Genomic DNA, 23,725 nt, shown 5'->3' with positions numbered 1-23,725 from the left:
CTATGAAAAACCAATGTTTCTGTTCAGAGGTTTCATTGTAGCTGCATGATAGGAAGCAGGTTCCAACTGTTGAGATGGTTGAGCCACAGTAGCTGGTGAGTTTTTGTTTTGTTGGCTGTATAAGTGGTTTTGGGGCAAGGAGATTGAAGTAGTGTTGTGGTATGATGTTTGCCTGAGCCCCAGTATCGATTTTGAAGCTTACAGTAGTCTGATTGTTGATCTTCAGTGGAACAAACGCCTCATCCTTACTCCCATCTTGCTGTACAGCGTATAGCAGTATTTCATCCTCTTCAGCAGTTTCTGCTATTCAGCTCCGTTTGTCATTTTTGATGGCATTTGCAACTTTGCTGCAGCATACTTTTGTGAAGTGGTTTAACTTTCTGCACTTTGAGCATGTTTTCCCTTTGGCAGGACAGCTGTGTCCGGGACCATAGATTCCTCCACAGAAGTAGCACTCTGTGCCTCTCGATCTTGATCTTGCGTCTGCTGGTTTTGGTTGTTTCCGATATACTACATCCACTTCCTGTTTGATTGGGGGATGTTGGGAATTGTTGTCGAATGACTTCAGCTGTCCTTGGGTCGTTTCATAGATCCTACAAACTTCTACTGCTCTCTCCAGTGTTAAGCTGTTGCCTTCAGCTAAAAGTTTCTCTTGTATTCTTGGATTTCTGATGCCACAGACAATTTTGTCTCTGGTCATCTCTTTTGGATCATGGTATTTGCATGGCTTGACTAATAACTTCAGTTCTGAGATGTATTTCTCAAGTGTCTCTCCATCACGCTGGTCACGTTTCTGAAAGATATATCTGGCAAACACTTTGTTCTTCTTTGGAGCAGCATATTCACGAAATTTCAAAAGGTAAGGCTCGATTTTATTTGCATCATCCGCTTCAATGTCGAAAGTTTTGAAAATGTCTCTTCCTTTCTCGCCAATCCATAGGAGTAGATAGGCACACTGAATCTTCTCTGATTTACCAGAGAGAGGGCCTAGAAACATAAGTCTTGCATGTTCTTCAAACTTCGACCATTCTTCATCAAGATTTTCAGATTCCCAGTTGATTGCTAGAGGGGTTACTCCATCCATGTTTGCTGTCCAATATCCCACTTCTGACACCATGTAGAATTCGTAATATTCGAGTTGATTTAGCTCTTTAATATGACCCAAGCACCTGTAAATACAACAATATAAGCACACAAGCAGAGCAAAGCAAAGCAGCACTAAATATAAGCACATAACAAAAACAACACTTAAACTAATAAGCAAGCAAGCTCAGCGGGATGCTACACAGATGGGCAAAATTTTCCAACTAGATGACTAAAATGTTTTTAATTATAAGGAGATTGGATAGTACCATTCTATATAAGCTTATAAACTAATTTTTTCCAATAGTCAAAGAGTGGATATCCATCAAACTTCACTTCATCTCTTGCGTGTGTTTTATATAGTAGACAAGTACCAAAAAAAAATTGTAGGATGGCATATCATCCAGCATAAATTTGAAAATATAAACATTTATCAAAAGTGTGGTTTTTCTCATAATTTTTTTTTTTTTTGCAAAGTTGGAAAAAATAAGGAGAGGAGTGAAGATAAAGGTTCTCCCCCTTGAAAATATGTTGATTATGATTATTTTGCATATTATGAAGTAGGAATTGTTTTCTTAACATGTTTCCTTATGTAATGGAATGGTCATACATATACACCCTGTTTATCCCAAAATGATTGGGCAAAGAGGACAATATTCAAAACAAAAACTGGAAATTAAGATCTAATTATTTTTTTTTCCAAAATTTCAACAGATGTAGCCTAGACCTGTCAAGTAGGCAAACTTCAGTAAATATTTCACAGTTCATGTTATTGACTTACAAATAAAGTGAACATACCACTTGATGCCTTTTTGTGCTTTTTGCAAATATAATAATCATTTTTGTCCCAAATGATTTTACCCTCACCCCTATAAATGCCAATTCAGGGTATATATTAGCACATAAGGGGTGGTTGGGTGTTGGTAAAGTTTAAACTTACCTCTCATTTGCATCAGAGATAAACTTTACCCCCACCCCCTAATGTGCAAATATATACCCTGAATTGGTATATATAGGGGTGGGGGGTAAGAGTTTTCTTTAGTATATCTTTATCCTTACAGTACTATATGGCTCATTTTTTAGTTTCCACCATCATTTTCACATGATTTGGGAAAATTGGCTTCATCTTTGCCCCTTCCCCTCAGGAATTTGATGAAATTATACCACTGCTTAAAACTAACACACGTGCTGGTCCTGGCTCAATACATACATCCTCATATCCTTAATGAATGTCAAACTATTATGCCTCAACAACTTTTCTTGCCATTCAACTTATCATCAAATCTTTCCAGACTACTATTGGATTGGAAAATTGCCCATATTGTTTGCTTATTTGAGAAAGGTAGAAATGACCTTGCTGAAAATTGATATTCATTCAAATTATCTCCACTGTCTTGCAGAAAGATTTCCCTATTGTTCTTTGTGCTTTTGTTGTTTGCTGAAAATTATTGACCTATAGGCATAAGCATAACAACAGTGGCTGTTACATTCTTGAAAGAATAGTCAATTCTACTGTTATATGGGATCTTGAAGCAAATAATCTCTTGCACAGGTCACAGCATGGCTTTTGTTCTGGAAGATCTGTTCATACCAATCTCCTTAAATCCTATGACCACTTCACTAAGTTACTTGATACTGGGATGCCTGCTGACATGATTCTGCTTGACTTTTCAAAAGCTTTTGACAAAGTTTGTCACAAGCCATTTGCAATCAAGCTATGTACAGTCAAGATTGAAGAGAAATCCCTGCTCTGGATCCTTGATTTTCTTCACCAGTTATCTCAGTTTGTTCAGCTCTGGGGACAGTATTCTTTCTTCTTCTAAGCAAGATTTGAGCAGAGTTCCTCAGGGAAGTGTTTTGTGTCCTACACTATTTAATGTCTTTTATCAATGTTACTCCTTCTACTATCAACAGTAAATTAACATTCTATGCTGACAACTCAAAGCTTCTTAGACCAGCCTTGTCATGTGAAGATCATGCCCTTCTACATAATAATCTTGGACTACTTTGACAATTGAATGAGACTTGACTTTTTGAATTCAATGTTACCAAGGGCTATATCATTCACATTGGCAAAATGAACCCTTGTTGCTTTTATTTTCTCTCAAGCCACCCAATCTCCTCTGTAAACAATGAGAAAGGTCTTGGAATCACCATTGGCAACAAATTAAAATTCATTACCCATGCTAAGAAGTCTGCTGCATGTGGTAATTCAACTGTGGGGCTGAGTAAGCATACCCTTTCCAGTAATTTCCCAAAAATAATTAGTTTTCTGTATAAGGGACTAGTTCAACCTAAGCTTGAAGCTGGGATGTCTCTGGCCTCCTCATATTTAAAGAAAAGATATAAAAGCTTTGGAAGATATGGAAAGATGTGCAACCAAAGTGATATCTGGCATATGGGAGCTTTCTTGCCCTGCAAGACTAGCTAAGCTGAAACTCCCAACTCTTTTATACAGGAGAAATTGTTCTAGGCATTTCATTTAAGTGGGTTTTTTTTTCAATAACCGTTTTTCCAAGCATTAAGTACTATTATTATGTTAATGTAGTGTTTCATTTAAGTGTTCTATGATGATCACTGATCAAAGTTTATGTTATTTTTGCCTTTCATTTATGTTATTTTACTGTGTTCATGGCCATATATTTGGCTTTAAAATATACTTATCTATCTATCTATCTAATACATAGGATAATTGTACCAAACCCATTTTGCATGCAGACCTACTATACTTCACCCCCCCCCCTAATGTGCAAATCTATAGCCCAAATTTATCTCTAAAGTAAAAAGAAACTAACAAAAAAAAAAAAAATGGTGTGTTCTTGAATTTTACACAATTTAAGCTTGAGTAAGTGGTGCATAATAAACAAGTACCAAAATTCCTTCCCCCTATGGAAATTTAAAAAATAAAACTCAAATAAAAGTCTTGAATTTGGAAAGCCTTATTTCCATGGGGGTATTTTTGCGGGGGGGGGGGGGGGGGTTAAACGCCAACCACCAACCACGCCAACCACTGCTGAATCTTTTGACTTTTTTAACCAAAAGCTGGATGGTGGGGGGTCTTCAAGGGATTGTACACTCACTTGTGAAGTTACTAATCAGCCAATTGCACCTGGTCACAAAACGACTTTTAATCATCAACTCTTGTGCTATATAAGGAAACAATCCTTAGATTGCTCCAAGCTGCAATCTAAGATGATCAGTTCCTTGTGAAATAGATTTGGTTGGTCTGAAAAGTTTTTTTTACCATTTAAAATCAAAATTGAATTAGTTTGGTGACAGGGTTTGGTTCAACACTTAGGAATATCCCAAGTGTTGTCACTTGGACTGTCCCAAGTTTTGGTACTTGGGAGATGTTCTATATATACAAATAACAGCTATGAACAGAAACTAAATGGCCAGGATTATTTTGCAATGACATCTTAAGAAAGCCTAATGGCAAACATGCCAAATCAGCAAACTCTTGTGTATAGCCAAACTCTTGCTATGTTAGCATCTTGTTCTCCAAGCTACATGGTGTTTTGACTAGGCATCCTTTCTATCCCGAGTATATATGAAACATGGATGAGAGTGGCTTAACCATTGAGTGAAACTAGCAAGAATGGGAGCCCATGAAGTTTTTTTTTTGGGGGGGGGGGGGGCTTACTGAGGAAAATTATCAGGGTTAACTTATACCATATTCCATTACTAGGCTATAGACAAGTTAAACAGCAAATGGGGGAGGGGACTTACATAGAAAAATCATAGCACTTATACCATATTCTATTCCTGAGCTGAAGACAATATGAACACACTACTTAATGCTTAATTTTACTTTCTTTCTCAATATACTAATTGTTATGACTTTTTAATACCTAACAACTTTCTAGAACTAACCCCCTCCTCTCCCTTTCTCTTTGGCAACAACTGAAATGAAAGAATGTATTCTTCACAGCAGTAGTGGTTTGGGCGTCATAATCTAGGGGGGGGGGGGGTGAGGGGTATACCAAGGTATACAAAATAAAAAGAATTTACTGTCATAAATCTAGGGGGTTGCTTCACCCCACCCCCTGACTAGGTGTAGAATAGATGCTGTTCAAAACTCTTGCTACAAAAGCACAAAACTTTTGTAGTAGAGTCATGGGTGCCCATAAGGGGGGGGGGGGCAAAGGGGCGCCAACCCCCCTGGCTGAATGACGGTGTCATATATTTGGATTAATTTAAAATACTTTCCACAGAAAAAGTTTTCAAAGAAAAGTAAAGAGCTCTATTAAGCCAAAAATAGGCAGAATTAAAGTCAAATAATCTTCCAAGCATAAAACAACCACAAATCACTATCAGCAATTAAATGAAACTCAAAACCAGCAGAAATTATAATAAATAGCCAAGTGAAACTCAAAACGAGCAAAAATTAAATTATTAGGGCTAACAAACCCCATGCCTTCTCAAGACCAGAACATGACTTAGGCTTTACTGAAAAAAAAAATTACCATGGATTGTCAGTATAATATACCTATACTGATATCTTCCTTAAAATAAAAAGTGAGTAAAAAAAGTTTTTTACTTATTAAGTAAAAAAAAAAAATGAAAACATTTAAACATATTTTGTTTTCAGAAGTGCAAATTATGTTCTGGTCTTGAGAAGGCATGGGGGTTATCAGCCCTACTAATGTTAATTTTTGCTCGTTTCGAGTTTGAGTTGGCTATTCATTCTAAGTTCTGTTTATTTTGAGTTTCATTTATTTATTGATAGTGATTTGTGGTAGTTTTATGCTTGGATGGTTACTTGACTTGATTTCTGCCCATTTTCGGCTTAATGGAGCTCTTTACTTTTCTTTGAAAAGCTTGTTTTGTGGAAACAGTTTTTTTAGGTGAATTTCTGTTTGTTTTTTATTGACAAAGTCATTTTCATGACAAAAAATATTTTCTATCTTTTTGTTGTTTTTTTTCTATAAGAATCCATAGTTTGGCATAATTGTGGGGGTTTGACATGCTCAATATCCCTTAAGACATAGTTGCTGGACCTTTCTACTATGCTGAACAAAATAGTTGTCTCAAAATTTTGACTAGATGTGTTTGGGAAATAAATCAGCTTGAGAGACGGGCTGATTACCCTCCAATCTCTTTTTCCTTTGAATAAGCTTCTTTAAATGTTTCAAAGATTCTTCTAGCTATTATAGAGTGGTGCTGCCTATGATATTATATGCCTTTTTGAATACCTGCATGTATACAGCTTTTTTGTTTATTTGAAACACCCCCTAAACACTTCCTAGAAGTTTCACCTTAATGCTCTTAGTGTCATTAGTTACAGTAACTGTAGTTGTAGTACTAAAAGTATACACATAGTGCCTTCTGGCTAGTTCAAAATCCCCCACAACTTACTCTTAAAGATCTAACTTAATAATATAAATTGTTCTTGAGATATTGCTTTGTCTCCTTTTTGAAAGTTTACATGCTCATAGTTTGTTTTGATTTAGTTCAACGTCCGCCTAAATAATTCTTATATTTAATTATTGCAGACATTGTTATATTCTCTTTGGACTATTGGCTACAGAATGGCTGTCTCACAATTTCAATCAAATGTGTTTGGGAAAAAGAGGATACAAGGGAGAGGGGGGACTATTTTCTCTCCGTCACGCTTGACTTTTAAAATGGAACTAGAACTATGCATTTCCAATCAAATGAGCCTCCTCTAAAGTTCACAAGACTACCTCTTCATTAAAACCTTAAATCCCCTCAGAGCATAACTTAAAACCCTGATCCCCATACTTCGGGGGGCTGTGTCAACCCCAAAGGCCGTTTTATGAGATTTTTTGACTATTTTTGAAAAAATGGCTATCTTAGAATTTCCATTGGATGCAGTGGGGGAAAATATGACGTGGGGGGGGTTATAGCTGCCCTCCGATAAATTTGACTCTTAAAAATGGCTTTTCAACTTCGGATTTCCAATCCAATGAGCCCTGCCGAAGTTTGCACGACCACCGTTTCCATAAAAACCTTAAATGCCCCCGGGGCATACCTTATTACCCTTGCCCTGAGGACTGTGAGGGGGTTCTCATCCTCAAAGACATAATTTCTGGACTTTTAAGCTACGTCAAACAAAATAACTATCTCGAAATTCTGACTGGGAGTTTTTGGGGGAATTATGGCCGGGGGGGGGGGTACCCTCCAATCACTTTCGACTATTAAAGAAGGCACTAGCCCTTTCAATTAACAACCAACTGAGCCCTTTTCGAATTTTCTACGACAACAAAAGGCTATCTTAAAATTTGTATCAGATGCGTTTTGGGAAAATACGACGTGTGTGTGAGGGGGGAGGGGAGCTATTTGGCTTCTAATCACTGACTCTCAAAAAGAGCACTATAACTTCTGATTACCAATCCAATGAGCTCTCTTTGAAGTTTATACAATCACCATTTCTATAAAAAAACCTTATATGCCCCCAGGGCGTAACTCACAACCCTTGACCTGAGGGCTATAGGGGGGGGAGTTATCCTCTAAGACATAATTTCTGGACCTTTCAATTACACTGAATAAAATGGCCATCTCAAAAATTGTGATTGAATGTGTTTGGGGAATTGATTAGTGGATGGGGGTGGGGGGGGTTGTTGGATGACCTCCAATCACTTTTGACTGTTAAAAAGGCCAGTAGAACTTCTGATTACCAATCAAATGAACCCCCTCTGAGGTTCATGCGACCACCCTTTCTATAAAATAATTATACCTCCACAGGGCATAACTTACAACCCTTGCTCTGAGGGTTGTGGGGGGGGGGGTCATTCTCAAAGTCATAATTTCTGGATTTTTAAACTACACTGAACAAAATAGCTATCAAAAAATTTTGATTGGATGTGTTTGGGGAAGTGATTGATGTGGGGGAGGGGTAGCTGGTTGCCCTCCTTGAGCTCTTTTGAAGTTCCTATGACATTTCTTTCTATAAGAAGTGCCCTGGTCTAAAAAAACAATATATTGTTACCACATCGCTCTTTACTTAAGCAGCGCTATCGCGCTGCCTATGATATTTTGTCTTGAGATTTCGGTTTAATAGCACTGGAAGTGCCGATTAGAGCAGGTAAGCCCCCCCCCCCCCTCTAAAATTCAGCCTGTGGGTGCCCATGAATAGAGTCACAACACCAACAAGCAAATGGAGAAGTAGATCGAGTGATTTGAAAAGGTGTCATTGCCTAAACAAAATGTGCCTGCTATTGCAGTCCCTTAAATCCTTGAATGTCCCATTAATAACTGTACTAGGTGACCCCCTTGATAAATGATTAAATGGTTTTAATTCCTCATAAACTTGGTAAAATTCTAGTTTTGAGGCTTCTTACTTCCAGGAAAGTAGTTTAGTTAGGTCAATAAAACCTCTGGGAATGAATCCAAGGTCTAAGATCCACTCAGAGAGATATTGCCAAGCTTTGTTAATATGTCTACCCTTTTCTTATTTCCAGGGCTTAGATGATTGCCGTTTTTAATTTTGAGTAAAAAAGAAATTTGGTGAATGAATTTTTTTTACCGGCAACTGCTGACATTATACCCTCCAATAGTCTTGTCCCTTGGGATAAGTGGTGTTGAGTTGCTTGTAACTTGCATCTTTTATGTATCTAGTTTTTGTTTTATAAATTGACATAATGTTTCAAGTATTAAAGCCATCAATAGACCTATCATTGCAGTAATCTTTCAAGCTTTTCAAGAAAGCTTAATAAAAAAGAATGTTTCCACAAAATAAGTTTTTTCAAAGAAAAGTAAAGAACTCCATTGAGCCAAAAATGAGAAAAAATAAAATCAAATAATCTACCAAGCGTGAAACTACTACAAATCAGCATTGATAAATAAATGAAACCCAAAACGAACAGAAATTACTATCAATAAGCGAGTCAAACTCAAAACGAGCAGAAATTAACATAAGTTGGGCTCAAAACCCCTATGCCTTCCCAAGGCCAGAACATAATTTGCACTTTACTGAAAAAAATATGATTGTTTTTACTCTTATAACTTTAATAAATCAAGTAATATTAACATTTTGATTAATAAATATCAGTATATGGATATTAAACTGACAATGCACATTCATTTGCATTTTTTTTTTTTTTTTAGTAAAGTGCAAATTATATCAGGCGAAAAATCTGAAAAATCTGTTTACTTTTTTTGATAGCTTGGATACACTTACGCTGTTTTGATTTGGTTAAATTTTAAGAGCAGAACTAGCCGCGAAAGTTTTAACATAATACCCTCAGTCTATATTGGAATACTGCTGAGATGCCTTATTGGGAATTAGCATTAACACAGTGCATTTTGATTTAATCTTAAGGCAACATTTAGTTTTTAAACATAATGGGCAAATGGGAGGGTGTCCGTGGAGGGGGATTAGTTGCCCTCCAATCACTTTCAACAATTAAAAAGGGCACTAGCCCTTTTTATTTTCAATCGATTGAGGCCTTTTCAAAGTTTCTACAACAACTCCTTCAATACAAAGTGACCTGGTCTAAACAAACAAACAACAAATAATACATTGTACCCACATTGCTCTTTACTATAAAAATGTCAAACCTTCCATCACTTTCGACTATTAGAAAAGGCACTACCCCTTTCAATTTCCAATCAAATACATTGTATAATACATTGTACCCACATTGCTCTTTACTATAAAAATGTCAAGCCTTCCAATCGCTTTCGACTATTAGAAAGGGCACTACCCCTTTCAATTTCCAATCAAAGGAACTCTTTTTGAGTTTCTGTGTCAACCCTTTCTATAAACACCTTGTATGCCCACAGGGCATAAATTGCAACCCTTGCCCTGAGGGCTGTGAGCGGGTTGTCATCCTCAAAGACCTAATTTCTGAGAACTTTCAACTACGTTGAACAAAATGGCTATCTCAAAATTTTGATTGGATGTGTTTGGGGAAATGGTGGGCGTAAGAGGGGCGTTAGTTTCTCTCCAATCAGTTTCAACCATTAAAATCGGCACTAGCCCTTTCAATTTGCAATCGAATGAGCCCTTTTGAAGTTTGTATGACAACATTTTCTATAAAAACTTATATGCACCCAGGGCATAACTTACAACCCTTGCCCTGAGGACTGGAGGGGGGTGGTTGTCATCCTCAAGGACCTAATTTCCAGAACTTTCAAGTACGTTGAAGAAAATTGCTATCTTAAAACTTTGATTGGATGTGTTTGGGAAAATGGTGAGCGTGAGATAGATAGATAGATAGATAGATAGATAGATAGATAGATAGATAGATAGATAGATAGATAGATAGATAGATAGATAGATAGATAGATAGATTTATTTTCCATATACCAGTAAAATAATTACATAACAATCCACAAATCCCCACAAAGGCTCCATGGCCTGTAGGAGGGGGATTATGAAAAGATCAAAAAAACATTAAACATTTCAACACTTAAGATTTCAGCACTATAAACATAATATTAATACTTAAAAATATAAACATAATAATTTTAAATTTTAACATGTAAAGCAATTGCTTAATAAAACGAGAAAAAAAAAAAAAAAAAAAAAAAAAAAAGAATTAAATGAAAAAAACTATTGGCAGCAGGCAAAATGCAAAATTAAAGAAAATTAATCACATTAAAAAAAAAATTTTTTTAATAGTCTTTTTAAGGTGCCAAATGAGTGGCATTCTCGAACCGAATCGGGAAGGGTGTTCCATGTCAATTGACACGCAACAAGAGGATTAAAATCGGATCTTATTGTTGGTGTATGGGAAATTTGGATATTTAGAGAACTACGGAGTTGATAATTTGACCGATCAGATACAAAAGAAGACGTAAATCTAAGGGATCTAGGAATATCACCATGGATTTGAAGAAAAGCGAAAGACGCACAGGAAAGAATATAAAGTTTTTTAATATCAAGTAACGGTTTAGTTTCCGAACGATTTACATCCTGGATAAGATTCATAGCTTTATCATAAGTATTCGAAAGCCGTTTGAAAAAAGAAGGGAAAGTAGACATCCATATGACTGAACAATAGGAAACATAAAAATGAATTAGGCGATGAAATAGGATTATTAAAATTGGCCATGGAAAGATATGTTTTAGTTTTCTTAGAATACCGATAGTTCTGCATACCTTCATTTTAATCAAATCAATATGTTGTTTACAAAATAAATTTCCATATAGAAGGATACCTAGGAAATGTATATGGCCATCCTTTAGTCTACTAATAAAGCCTTTGGACATTTGAATTTCAGATAATTGAGGACAAGCCTGGAATATACGAGAAAAAAATAAAAAACTAGTTTTAGAAACATTTAAGGCAAGAGAGTTAGCATCAAACCAAATTGAAACTCTCTCAAAGAGGTCCACTAACTTTGTACGAACCTCATCCTCAGTTCTCCCAGAAGTAATAAGGGTGGTATCATCGGCAAAAGTAACAAGAGAATCCGAGGTATGCAAACTATAGTTGTAAGTAAGGGAGACTGTTGGATGACATAGACGACAGCAATAAAGAGGATTTTTATTTCCAACTGCAAAAATTAGGTCATTTATATAAATTAAAAACAGTACCGGCCCTAAAACTGACCCTTGAGGGACCCCCTGGTCAACACTTGATGGTGAGCGAAAAGGTGGATCAACAGAAATTATTCTAACAGACAAGAAAGACTTGAACCAATAAAACGCACTTCCTCTTACGCCAAAATGAGAAAGTTTAAATAGAAGAACACTGTGGGTTAAAGAATCAAAGGCTTTACAAACATCTAGAAACAAAGCGGCAGGAATCAAATGGGAATCTATAGCAGAGTGAAGATAATTCAGTAAAACTGCACAAGCATGCTTAGTCGAATGATGTGCTTGAAAACCAAATTGAAAATTGTGAAAACAATCTTGAGAAGTAAGAAAATTATTAAGACGAAAAAGCATCGCCTTCTCAAATATTTTGCTAAAAACAGACAATAAAGAAATTGGCCAATAGTTGGCTAGATCATTTCGTGTCCCCCCCTTATATAATATGATGACTCGAGCACGCTTGAGACTACTTGGGAAAATACCATTCTGAAAGGAGAGGTTAATAAGTTTTGTTAAGGGATAAATAATGGAAGGAAGTATGAAATTAATTACTTTAGTAGGAATATTATCAGGGCCAGACGACGAACAATTTTTCAATCTCATAACAATTTTAGCTATTTCTTTCTCCGTCGCTGGTTCCGAAAACATTGACTTCATACAAGGTGGCCTAAGATAAGACCTGAAATTGGATCCTGAAGGAGAAGAACCAACAGCCGAAGCGGTCCTTTTACCAATATTCGCAAAATATGAAGTAAATGCGTCTTGAACATTCAGTTCAACTTCGATGATTTTGCCATCGAGATCCAAAGAAGAAGGGGTTGATGGAGACTGAAAAGAGGGCCTAAGCACAGAATTTATAACCTGCGATGTTTTTCGTATATCTTTCCCACAATCTGAAAAACAATTAAAATAAAACTGGGAATTGGCCTTTTGACACACAGAGTTATAAATATTCCTACAAATTTTAAATCGCTGAAAGCAAATAGCTTTCATTGAAGGGCTAGCAGACTTAAAGGCCCTCCAGAGATTATTTTTTCTCCTACAACTCCTAAGGAGACCAGGGGTCATCCAAGGATTTAGAGGAAAAGCATTCTTAGACTTTCGATTAGAAGGTGAAACAGAACAAATATCAAGAACAGAAATTCTACGACAACGCTTTCTATAAAAACCTTATATGCCCCCAGGGCATAGCTTACAACCCTTGCCCTGAGGGATGTGAGGGGATTGTCATCCTAAAAGACCTTATTTCCAGAACTTTCAACTACGTTGAACAAAATTGCTATCTCAAAATTTTTATTGGATGTGTTTGGAGAAATGGTGGGTGTGAGAGCGGGGTTAGTTGCCCTCCAATCACTTTCAACTAGCCTTTTGAATTTACAACTGAATGAGCCATTTTTGAAGTTTCTACGACAGCAGTTTCTATAAAAACCTTAAATGCCCCCAGCGCATAACTCACAACCCTTGCCCCGAGGGTTTTAGAGGGATTGTCCTCCTCAAAGACACAATTTCCGGACCTTTCAACTACGTTGAACAAAATGACTATCTCAAAATTTTGATTGGATGTGTTTGGGGAAATGGCGGCGTGAGAGGGGGGTTACTTGCCCTCCAATTACTTTCGACTATGAAAAAAGGCACTAGCTCTTTCAATTTCCAATCGAAGGAGCCCTTTTTGAAGTTTCTACAACAACGCTTTCTATAAAAAAAGAAACCTTATATGCCCCCAGGGCATAACTTACAACCCTTCCCCTGAGTGCTGTGGGGGGAGTGTCATCCTCAAAAAATAATTTTCAGACTTTTTAACTACTTCAAACAAAATGGCTATCTAAAAATTTTGATTGGATGTGTTTGGGGAAAAGGCCAGTGTGAGAGGGGGTTTAGTTGACCCCCAATCACTTTTGACTATTAAAAAGGGCACTAGCCCTTTGAATTTCCAATTGAATGAGCCCTATTCCAAGTTTCTACAACAAAGGTTTCAATAAAAACCTTATATGCCCCCAGGGCATAACTTACAACCCTCACCCTGAGGGCTGTGGGAAGAGTGTCATCCTCAAAGATATAATTTCTGGACCTTTCAGCTACTTTTAACAAAATGACTATCTCAGAATTTTGATTGGATGTGTCTGGATAAATGGTGGGTGTGGAGGGGGTGTTAGTTGCCTTCCAATCACTTTCGACTATTAAAAAGGGCACTAGCCATTTCAATTTCCAATCAAATGAGCCCTTTTTGAAGTTTTTACAACTGTGCTTTCTATCAATACCTTTTATGCCTCCAGGGCATAACTTACAATCCTTGCCCTGAGGGCTATGTGGGAGGGGGTGTGATCCTCAAAGACCTAATTTCCAGAATTATCAACTATGTTGAACAAAATGGCAATCTCTAAATTTTTATTGGATGTGTTTGGGGAAAAGGTGGGCGTGAGAGGGGGGTTAGTTGCCCTCCACTCACTTTCAACTATTAAAAAGGGCACTAGCCCTTTGAATTTCCATTCAAATGAGCTTTTTTTGAAGTTTCTACAACAACACTTCCTATAAACATTTTATATGCCCCAGGGGCATAAATTACAACCCTCTTCCCGAGGGCTGTGGGAGAGTGTCCTCCTCAAAAATATAATTTCTATCTGGAAATTAACTACACTGAACAAAATGGCTATCTCAAAATTTTGTTTGGATGTGTTAGGGGAAATGGTGGGCTTCGAAGGGGTGTTAGTTGCCTTCCAATCACTTTCGACTATTAAAAACGGCACGAGCCATTCCAATTTCCAATCGAATGAGACCTTTTCAAAGTTTCTACAAAAACTCCTTCAACACAAAGTGCCCTAGTATGTAAAAAAAATAATAATAATACATTGTGCCAACATCGTTTTTTACTTAGGCAGCGCCATTGCGCTGCTTATGATCTGAGTTGTGGTAAAAGTTTCAAAAATCTTTCTGGGCCCTAGTTCAGATTTGGATATGATCCTGAAAGTGTATTTTTTTTTCTGAATTTATAAAAGCCTCTTCCGGAGTGTTGGAACCCTTGGTCCCAATTTTCAGATAAATGTCCCTCCCAGATTCATTTCTTTGGGCCCCTTCATTATTTTCCTTCTTTAAGTAATAAATGCTAATTTTCCTATTATTTTTCGACGCCATTTTGGGTCTTCTTAACTGCGTACGTGTTTAATTGACCACGAGGGAAAAAGTGCGCAGTTAGGGAGATTGGCCAGTATATTAGGAGCCCTGGGATTGGCTGGAAAGAGTCTTTACCACCCCTAGTAACCCCACCGCGTGCTACGGTTAGCGGGCTGGGAGCCGAGTTAGCGGTTAGCGGGCCGAGCACAGATAGACCCTTATCAATTTACCACGAAATAGTCAAACAGTTTGTGGTAACGAAGTAACGAACTGTAAGTAAGGAGTTACCCGGCTCATTAGTAGCCAAAACTCCAAAGAACGGAATTTTGATACCAACAGATAGATCAAAAGAATTGGATTTTTATGCTGATTTCAAGTATATAAGTTTCATTAAGTTTAGTCTTACCCATCAAAGGTTACGAGCCTGAGAAAATTTGCCTTATTTTCGAAAAAGGGGGAAAACGCCCCTTAAAAGTCATAGAATCTTAATAAAAATCACACCATCAGATTCAGCATATAAGATAACTTGTAGAGGTTTCAAGCTCCTATATGCAAAATTGTGGAATTTTGTAATTTTTTTTCCCAAAAGAAAGATCACGGTTGCGTGTGTGCGTTTTTTTTTTTTTTTTTTTTTTTTTTTTTTTTTTTTTTTCAGGGATGATCGTATCGACCCAGTGGTCCAGAATATCGCGAGAGGGGTCATTCGAACGGAAATCAAAAATTATAGTGCCCTTTTTAAGTGACCAAAAAATTGGAGGGCAACTAAGACCCCTCCCACGCTCATTTTTACCCAAAGTTGCCTAATCAAAGCTTTGAGATAGCTATTTTGTTCAGCATAGTTGAAAAATCTAATAACTATGGCTTTAGGTTCAAAATGACCCCCACAGTCCCCGGGAGAAGGGCAGCAAATTGTGAACTTTGCCCATTGTTTACATATAGTATTTGTTATTGGGAAGTATACCGCCATTTTTTTTTGGGGGGGGAGGGTGCTTGGGGTCGATTTCTATGTGGAGGATCTTTTTTGGGGAGTGAATATTCTAGGGGAAATGTTACATTGGGGAATTTTAACAGAATTACTATACGATTTTTTTTTTATTGTCTTATATTCTCTTTGCCAAATTTTTTATATGGAGATGTTCCGGGGTAACTATCCAGGGGCTTTTTCCCGCTTGTTTTGTTTTCTGGGAAATAATTTCCATGGAAGGGGGCATTTTTGGAGTGATCGAGAAACTGATTTAGAGATTAAAGTCTTATTCTAATGAAAAAATGCTAAGGAGAATTTTTCAGGGTGAACCGTCCATAAGCAATTTTACAGAGAGGGGGGATTCTCAGCGAGGAAGGAACTGTTTGGAGGGACTTCGACGGGGGGGGGGTGCACTTTCCGTTGGTTGAAATTTCCACGCAGGTGTTTTCCGTGAGGGGGGGGGGGGGTACATTTCAAAGAGTGTGAGCCATTCCGGGTATGAAGGGTTGCCTTCTCAATACCTTGCTCTTTACGCTAAAGCTGTTAGCACTTTTAAAAAAGCTTCCTATTCTAATTAAACGGCCCCCGTGTTTCAGTTTTTGTAAACAGTCAAACTTAATAGTAAAGAATAAGGTAAGAGTAAGAGTAATTGAGGAGGCGCCAACCCTTCATATTCGGAACAAATCTGCCAAAACTAATAAGCAAATTTTGTTTTAATGTTTCATGTACGGTGAGCCATCGAACCTGCAATAGTTGAAAAACATTCAGAAATTAAATAAAAAAAAAATTAAATGAAAGTAAGGATCGTAATTAAAATTTAAAACGAACAGAAATTATCCCTCCTCAATGCCTCGCTCTTTACGCAAAGGTTTGACTCTTTTTCACAACTCTACTTTTTAAAACAATAAAAAAACTTTAGCGTAAAGAGCGAGGCGTTGAGGAGGAGACAGTTTCTTTCATGTACAGAATAATTTCTGTTCGTTTTAAGTTTTAATATCGCTCCTTACCTTCAGTTAAAAATGCTTGTTTTTTTTATTTAATCCAGGTTGTGTGGTTGTAAAAAAATCAAACAATCAATTGCCAAAACAGACGAAAAACAAAGAAGGTTGAAATAGGAAAGAAGGAAAAACAATAGTTTGAAATATATGCACCAATAAGCCAAGAGTTTCTGAGCGTACCATCGCTGTTACGCCTTAAGGTCCCATAAGAAATTTTCACATTCAAGAGAAAATTACCAAAAACCATCTACTAAGCTGTTTTAAAAAGAAGGAGCAGAAGTGGAAAGTATAATCACTGATATATTAAACTTCATTTATAGAAAATTATTTTTTATTTAAAAAAAACAAAAACTAATCAACTCTAAATCTGAAATAAGTATTATACATATTCTACAAACGAATAGTGTCACATATTTTCGCAACGCTAGTAGGCTAGAGGAAAATTGAAGAACGATCCCTTAGGGCCTTAATTCTTTTGTTTGTCTCTTATTAATTATCTTAGGGGACAGGCGAGTCTAATCGGGTATGTTGAATTTCTTTTTCCGAGCTTCACTTCATTCTTTTTTCTCAGCCAAATACTATGTTTCTTAGAACTGTTAGCTAAAACTCCTGTTAAAAAAAAATTAGCTTACACTAGAAAAAGGTGGGGGTGCTATTAATCCTGAATTAAGAAATTAAGCTTACTAAGTTAAAATTTATATATATATATATATATATATATATATATATATATATATATATATATATATATATATATATATATATATATATATATATATATATATATATATATATATATATATATATATATATATATATATATATATATATATATATATATATATAAGTAAATATACATAAATTTTACTAGCTTAAAGATCTAGCCACAATGTGACTGGATGACCCTTGCTTTTATAGAGACTAAGTTTGGTTTAATATATCTAATATTTACATGTGCTATATGTTCTTCTATTTATATTTTGTTTTAGAAGTTGAAGATACTTTGCCAAGTTCTAGTAAGAATCTCTGTGACAGCCCAAACCTTGTTTTGCCTAAAAACATGAAGGTATTCCTTTGGGTAATTTTCCTGGCTTTTCAGGACTGTATAAACTGGAACATGACACTCAGGAATTTGGCTTCACATCTTTTGACAATCAAGGTATGTCTCAAACATTTTGTTTTTTTTTACAGTATCATATAGACCCCAGTGCCGCGCCGATGAGGGAAGACCGGCGGCAGCGGGGCCAATACAGCCGGTAAGATGTCGGCGGCGCGCCGCCGGCGCGAGCAATGTTTACCGCAAACATTAATGTTTTCATCAGTCTTTCTCAAATAACAGCTTAAACTTACAACAGATTCGAGCCTAATCATGAGTTAAAAACTTCACAAGTCGCAGGCTGGAAAATAGTCTTCTTCGTAATTCATCAAGAGAAGTAGAAATTTGTTAGAAACAAAATGGCTCTGGAGTTTCAGAACCCTTGTATAATAGTTCAAGTATATATTACCTATGTATTCTTAACATGACTAATTATGAAAACTAGTTGATTTTTTTCATCGAGCGTTACTGCGTACAAAACTTCAAATACCGTGTCACAAAATTCGTCAGTTATCTGGGTAAAAACTTTGAATATAAGTTTGAACTTATAAGCTTAATTTTTCATAATGCCCTTTGCCTATATATGTTTTGTCATCTTTAAAACAGTTGAAATGGGCTACTTTGATATTTATTGTTTTTTTTTTTGTTTTTTTGCTCTTTTGGATTCCTAAAAGCCTTCCTTGTATTAAAAACTGTTCTTTTAATAACAATTAAAAATAAAACATTTTAAAGTTTTTTTTGGCTTCTTTATAGAATAAATGTCATGTAGGCTAAGCTGCTGCTTTTTTTATTGCTTTTGGCTGCTCTTTTGGATATTTTTTTTTTTTGGGGGGGGGGGATCCATTCGAAATTATAAACTCATAAATACCGCTAAATTATAAACTGCATCTAAAAGGAGTAAATTTATCAAATTGAAAAATACATGATGATCACTTCATATGAGAACACTTCAATTACGAAGAAACAAAAAACACTTAAGGGTTTATTCGGTACGAAGAAAAATGAAGTGCCAGCTATTTTCTTAGGTAAAAAATGAATGTGAACGCTGAACCGTGGAAACAAATAAGCAACAGTAATTAATGAAATTTGACACTGCTTTTCGTTCGTAAAAATTCAAACATTAACATTCTTTTAATTCCCAATGACAACTGCACCCAGGGACTTCGTGTGGGGAGGGGGGAATTTGCCCCCCCCCCAATAATGTGGAGAAAAATTATAATATATCCCATGCCCCTTGACTATCCTGATATGGACCCCTCTTGCACCTCCCCCCCCAATAAATGACCCTGACTGAACCCTCAAAAGAAAGCTGCATCTTCTTTAGTTGTTTGGTGCCATTTGTTTTTAGCTCTTTTTTGCTTATCTTTCAGTCCACGTTGTTTTGATTTCGACATGGTACCCGCCGCTACATACACTGCATATGGACGTCAGTTCTATTAAATATTTCCCATTTTTTAATATAGGGTTGTTTAAATTTCTACTTAGCCAGTTCAAGTAATTAGATCCAATTTTCACTGTCCTTGGCATTTCAAGCACTTTCAAATATACTATGGATCCTTGTGTACTTCATTGAGGTTTTAGGTCCGTGTTTCTTTTCAGATCAGTAACTTACATTATTCCGGTGAGCGTGGTGTTTTTTATTTATTTTATTTTTAAATCTAAAATCTTTTATACGTTTCAACGCAGGAATTTCTTTTGGAAATGGTGAAAGATTTGAGAAAAGCAAAAAATAAGTGAATCCTACAGAAAAATGAACTATTATCGGCAAAATCGTAAAAAGTCGAAATAAAAAAAAAAAATTAATATAGAATACAAAAGCATAAAAAAAAACCGCACTTTTAATATTGTATTTGGAGCGCTTAATTTATTTTAACTTTATTTTTTTATTAAATAATTTCACGTGACTCCCAATTACTTCCATTAAAATAATATTACGAGCCAATCAAGTATTTTGTCATCTAAAAAAAACGTCAAAATTTTTAGATTTTGTAAATAAAAAAATTTAAAAATTTGGGATTAATCAATTGGGCTTATTAATTTTGTAACAAATTTGATATTTCAGTTGGTTCTATTTATTTGTATCAATTTCTAAGGCTCCGACTTAATAGGATGGGTGGCTAAATTTCATCTTTCCTTCCCTTGTGCAGACGTCATTTTCCATCTTGACAATAATGAATAGCTGTTGTTGAGAGAGTTTTCCACCCATGTGTGTCACGTCTAGATTTTCCCATTTTTTGGTTAGCCTACATGGCAATTTGGCCGTGTATTTTCAAAAGTTTTATGTCACTTTTTTTTGTAAACTTTAAAAGCCTATCCCAAACTATTATCTATTGATAACAGACATAAAACCCCTTTTTCAGTTTTTGTACATTCTGTAAAATTCATGTCAGATTCATTTTGAATTACTATCAAGACGAAACTGGCAGGGTTGCCACCATAGCCAGTTCCTAAAGCGCTACAATTGCCCAAATTTAAGTGCAACACAGCAATTTTTGGTTCTTCAGTAAAAAATTCATTGTAATAGTGTTGAAATAGCAGTTTCGTGCTACAGATGGCAACCCTGGATACTGGTAGTTGCAAAGCATTACCCAATCTTCGCTACCTTTTGCGCAACTCGGAGTGCCACTCTCTCTGTCACTTCCTTAGTTCGGCCGTAGGATAGACTAGCTATCTATCAACAACTGAGATGAATCATTTTTATACATTTCTGAAAAAGTTATGCCAGCTTTGCCTCTCACACAGACTATCTGCTTTGGCTTTACTCTAATTAGCCCTGGCTCTCAAGTTTTTAATCGCTTCCACCAAATTGATTTTAATTCAAAAATCAACTAATCACGGCAAGCATGGTACATTTCGGGGTGCTTCCGTACTATATGGTACACACGCGAGATTTTGTGTCGTGAAGATCAGACAATAACCGGTTTTCACCGTCTTTATACCAAACAATTAGCTTCGGCTCGGTGAAAAACTACATTGTAGCTATATTTTAATTATATATTTAGTTGGCATTTTGGTTAGGTTAGGCTTGGCTATTTAATATAATACGGTCTGGGCTGTCCCCCCTCCATAACTTTTTGTTGTAGTTTCCATAATTTTGTTACTAAGCTATTATATTTTCATCGTATTTTGGTTTATTTCAATATAATTAACCTAATTTCACTTTTCGAGTGTGTACCATATAATACGGAAGTACCCATTTCGGTTTAGACTTCTTTTTTATAATGGGTTACCCTCGGTTACTATTTTTTCGAGGGAAGATTTTTAAATCCACCTTTGGGGTTTAAGCAAACCTCTCATTGACTATTGGCCTCTAAAACCCCGGCTGGTTGTTTTTTACGCTTAGGCTTTGTATTGTTTTTTTAGTTACAGGCATTCCTAAAGAATGTCTGAAGAACGATGAAAATGCTTTTCATTATTAGTTGTTCGGGATTTTGTATTTACATATTATCTGTCTTGCATAATAGAGGCATCTGCATTAGAAAACAAAAATATGTTCTTAATCATTAAAAATGAATGATCTTTGATAATCTTCATAGGCTTTGATATAGCAAATGAGGCGCTACCATATGTTCCGCTATTTATTATGTTTTCAGATAAGTTAATCTGCGCATTGATTTCATATTTCAGCTTACGGTAGGTGTGTTACAAAACATGCATTTTAAAAATAAAAGTTTAAAAGGCCAAAATAAAAATTTTCATGCCGTCTTCGTTATCCTGAATCATCGGGTCGTCCGAAAACTGAATTATAAATACCAGGCATTTACACAGGCGGGGGAGGGGTGGGCTTATGGACCAGATCTCCTCGAATTATTAAGACTGTAATTTCCCCATTTTCTAAATTCTTTGCGTAAATCACTTAGTTTTTATTTAATTAGACCCACCCCCACCATTATACCTAAATAATGTCTGTGCATAAGACCACTGAGCCCACATTGATCCATTCGATTTTCCGATCGGTCATTTACTTTGTTAGACACCGTATTTAGTTTTTCTGAGGAGGCAACAATTTTGTTTTAATCGTTTGCGATGTCTTACTAACCTATGCCACATTCGCAGTGAGATTTTACCACAGTATAAAGATATAAGATTTATATACTGTATTTATATATTAGTATTTATATATTAGTACCTATAATTTATATACTGTGGATTTTACTAACAATTAGGTCAATCAGGATTTTTCATAGAATTGTTTTTTAGCCAATCAGAAAATTCTATAAAAAATGTGATTCGTTCAGTTTATCGCTAACTAAATATCAGTTTAGTAAAAGCTTACTGTGAGTTGGGCATTAGCGTCTTTTAAACAACCTCGGTCTAACTGGTCTTTTTATTAATATCCATGAGTCTTCTTTTGAAAAATACCCCATGTTGCTCCCACTTAAGTCGGGAACCCCTATTGTCAAAAAGCCTTTATTTTCTTGGTGGTGTTTTGACAGACTCGGAGGATAAATTGACTGTGTGGTTTTGATTAAGAGGAAAATATGCCAAATCAGTTGGGGACAAGCTTTCTTCGCAGTTCGGATTACTAGGATGTTTTTAACCATTTGACGATTGCCAAAAATTCGTTTGGGGATAGGTATGGCAATTAGGGTGTGAGGGATTACCAGATCTGAAACTAATTCAGATACAATTACGGCCAGTAGTAACCTTGAAACTGTTTCGTCATAAATTTACCCTCCCCCCCCCCTTAATTCTTCCCCTCAAAAAAGATTGGTTACGCCCTTAAATTTGAATGAATATGTATTGCCTATCACCGCTAGTACTGGCCACTCTCCTTAGTTTATGAAATATGAGAACGAAATACGAAATTGGCGTTCTAATCTTCCTTAGGTGTACTTAGTTCTGTTGATTAATTTTTGTGACGTATTTTCGTCCTGCCCAAGAGCAGATCAAGCAAAAATTATTATAATCCAAATAATGTGCACTTTCATGGGACATTTTACTTAAAAATTGTCAATTATACCGAAAAGTGTCATTTTTCTTGTCGACAATGAGACAACGACCAAAAACTATAGCTAGAATTATTAGAATATGAAAATTGGCAGCTCTATTTGCCAGTGCCTGAACTTTTAAAGCACGTACGCTATTATTAATTTCCTAATTAATTAGTATTTATAATAATTGATTAGTTACATTAATATATTAATTTGGTACTGTTCTATTAGCTGGTACCCACGCGCATGGGCGTAGGCAGCATTAGGCAGCATATTGTCTAGGGGGGGGGGGGCAGTCAATAGTGTGATGGATTTTATCAACTGCTTTTTCCAAACCATCTGCTTTTCAGCCATATCTATTTTAATTTTGAAGGTCTAAGGGGGAGCAGCTGCCCCCCCCCCTCTCTACGCCCATGCCCACGCGATATACTGTATACGGAATTGCTAAAGGAAAATCGTCAAACGGGTATCTGTCAATAGAGGAATGGATCGAAAAGCAAGTTTGTCATTGCGTTTACAATATATAATTATTTTTTTTTTGGGGGGGGAGGAGGGGGTTATGGGGAGAAAAGGTACCTTGGTTAGGGTACGTATTTTATATATACTATGCTTTACCCCCCACCCACCCCTAATGGGCAAATATATAACCCAAATTTGTTTCTAAACTACTGTATTTTCATCATATTTTGTTTTATTTCATTAGCATTAACGAAACTTGACTTCTCCCGTGGGTACCATCTAATAGAACATTAATATTAGTTTTAATAATGTATTAATTCATTAATCAATTGTTGTTATTAATTATAATTACGCCATCCAGTTTACTAGTAAAATAAACTGTTAATAATCTATAGTAAGCGTCTATAATGCCATCTATAAAAATTTATATAAAATATAATAGATGGCACAATCGACGTTTTATCGTCCCACACCAACATTTAAATATGCAGCAAATTTTTAAACACTTTAATGAAATAAAACAAAATAGAGTGAGAATATAATAGTTCAGATACAAATTTGGGCTATATATTTCCA

At 36.0% G+C, this 23,725-nt stretch overlaps 1 protein-coding gene and 1 long non-coding RNA gene across 3 annotated transcripts in view; one reads left to right on the top strand and one right to left on the bottom strand.

The window, feature by feature from the left end:
* LOC148940283 (uncharacterized) overlaps positions 1 to 23,725 on the bottom strand; it is a 351,557-nt gene that overhangs the window by 55,564 nt on the left and 272,268 nt on the right. The window lies entirely within an intron of this gene.
* The window catches only part of LOC148940290 (uncharacterized), a 46,307-nt gene that overhangs the window by 9,998 nt on the left and 12,584 nt on the right, over positions 1 to 23,725 (top strand). Inside the window, exon 2 of the long non-coding RNA XR_016143478.1 lies at positions 17,650 to 17,819. This is a non-coding gene — a long non-coding RNA (uncharacterized LOC148940290). The remainder of the gene's footprint in view (positions 1 to 17,649; positions 17,820 to 23,725) is intronic.

Source organism: Artemia sp. Qi Xiang Cuo, chromosome 20 (assembly GCF_049724085.1).
Source record: "Artemia sp. Qi Xiang Cuo chromosome 20, ASM4972408v1, whole genome shotgun sequence".
In the NCBI taxonomy this organism is placed as follows: domain Eukaryota; kingdom Metazoa; phylum Arthropoda; class Branchiopoda; order Anostraca; family Artemiidae; genus Artemia; species Artemia sp. Qi Xiang Cuo.
This window is presented reverse-complemented; position numbering and strand designations above follow the sequence as displayed.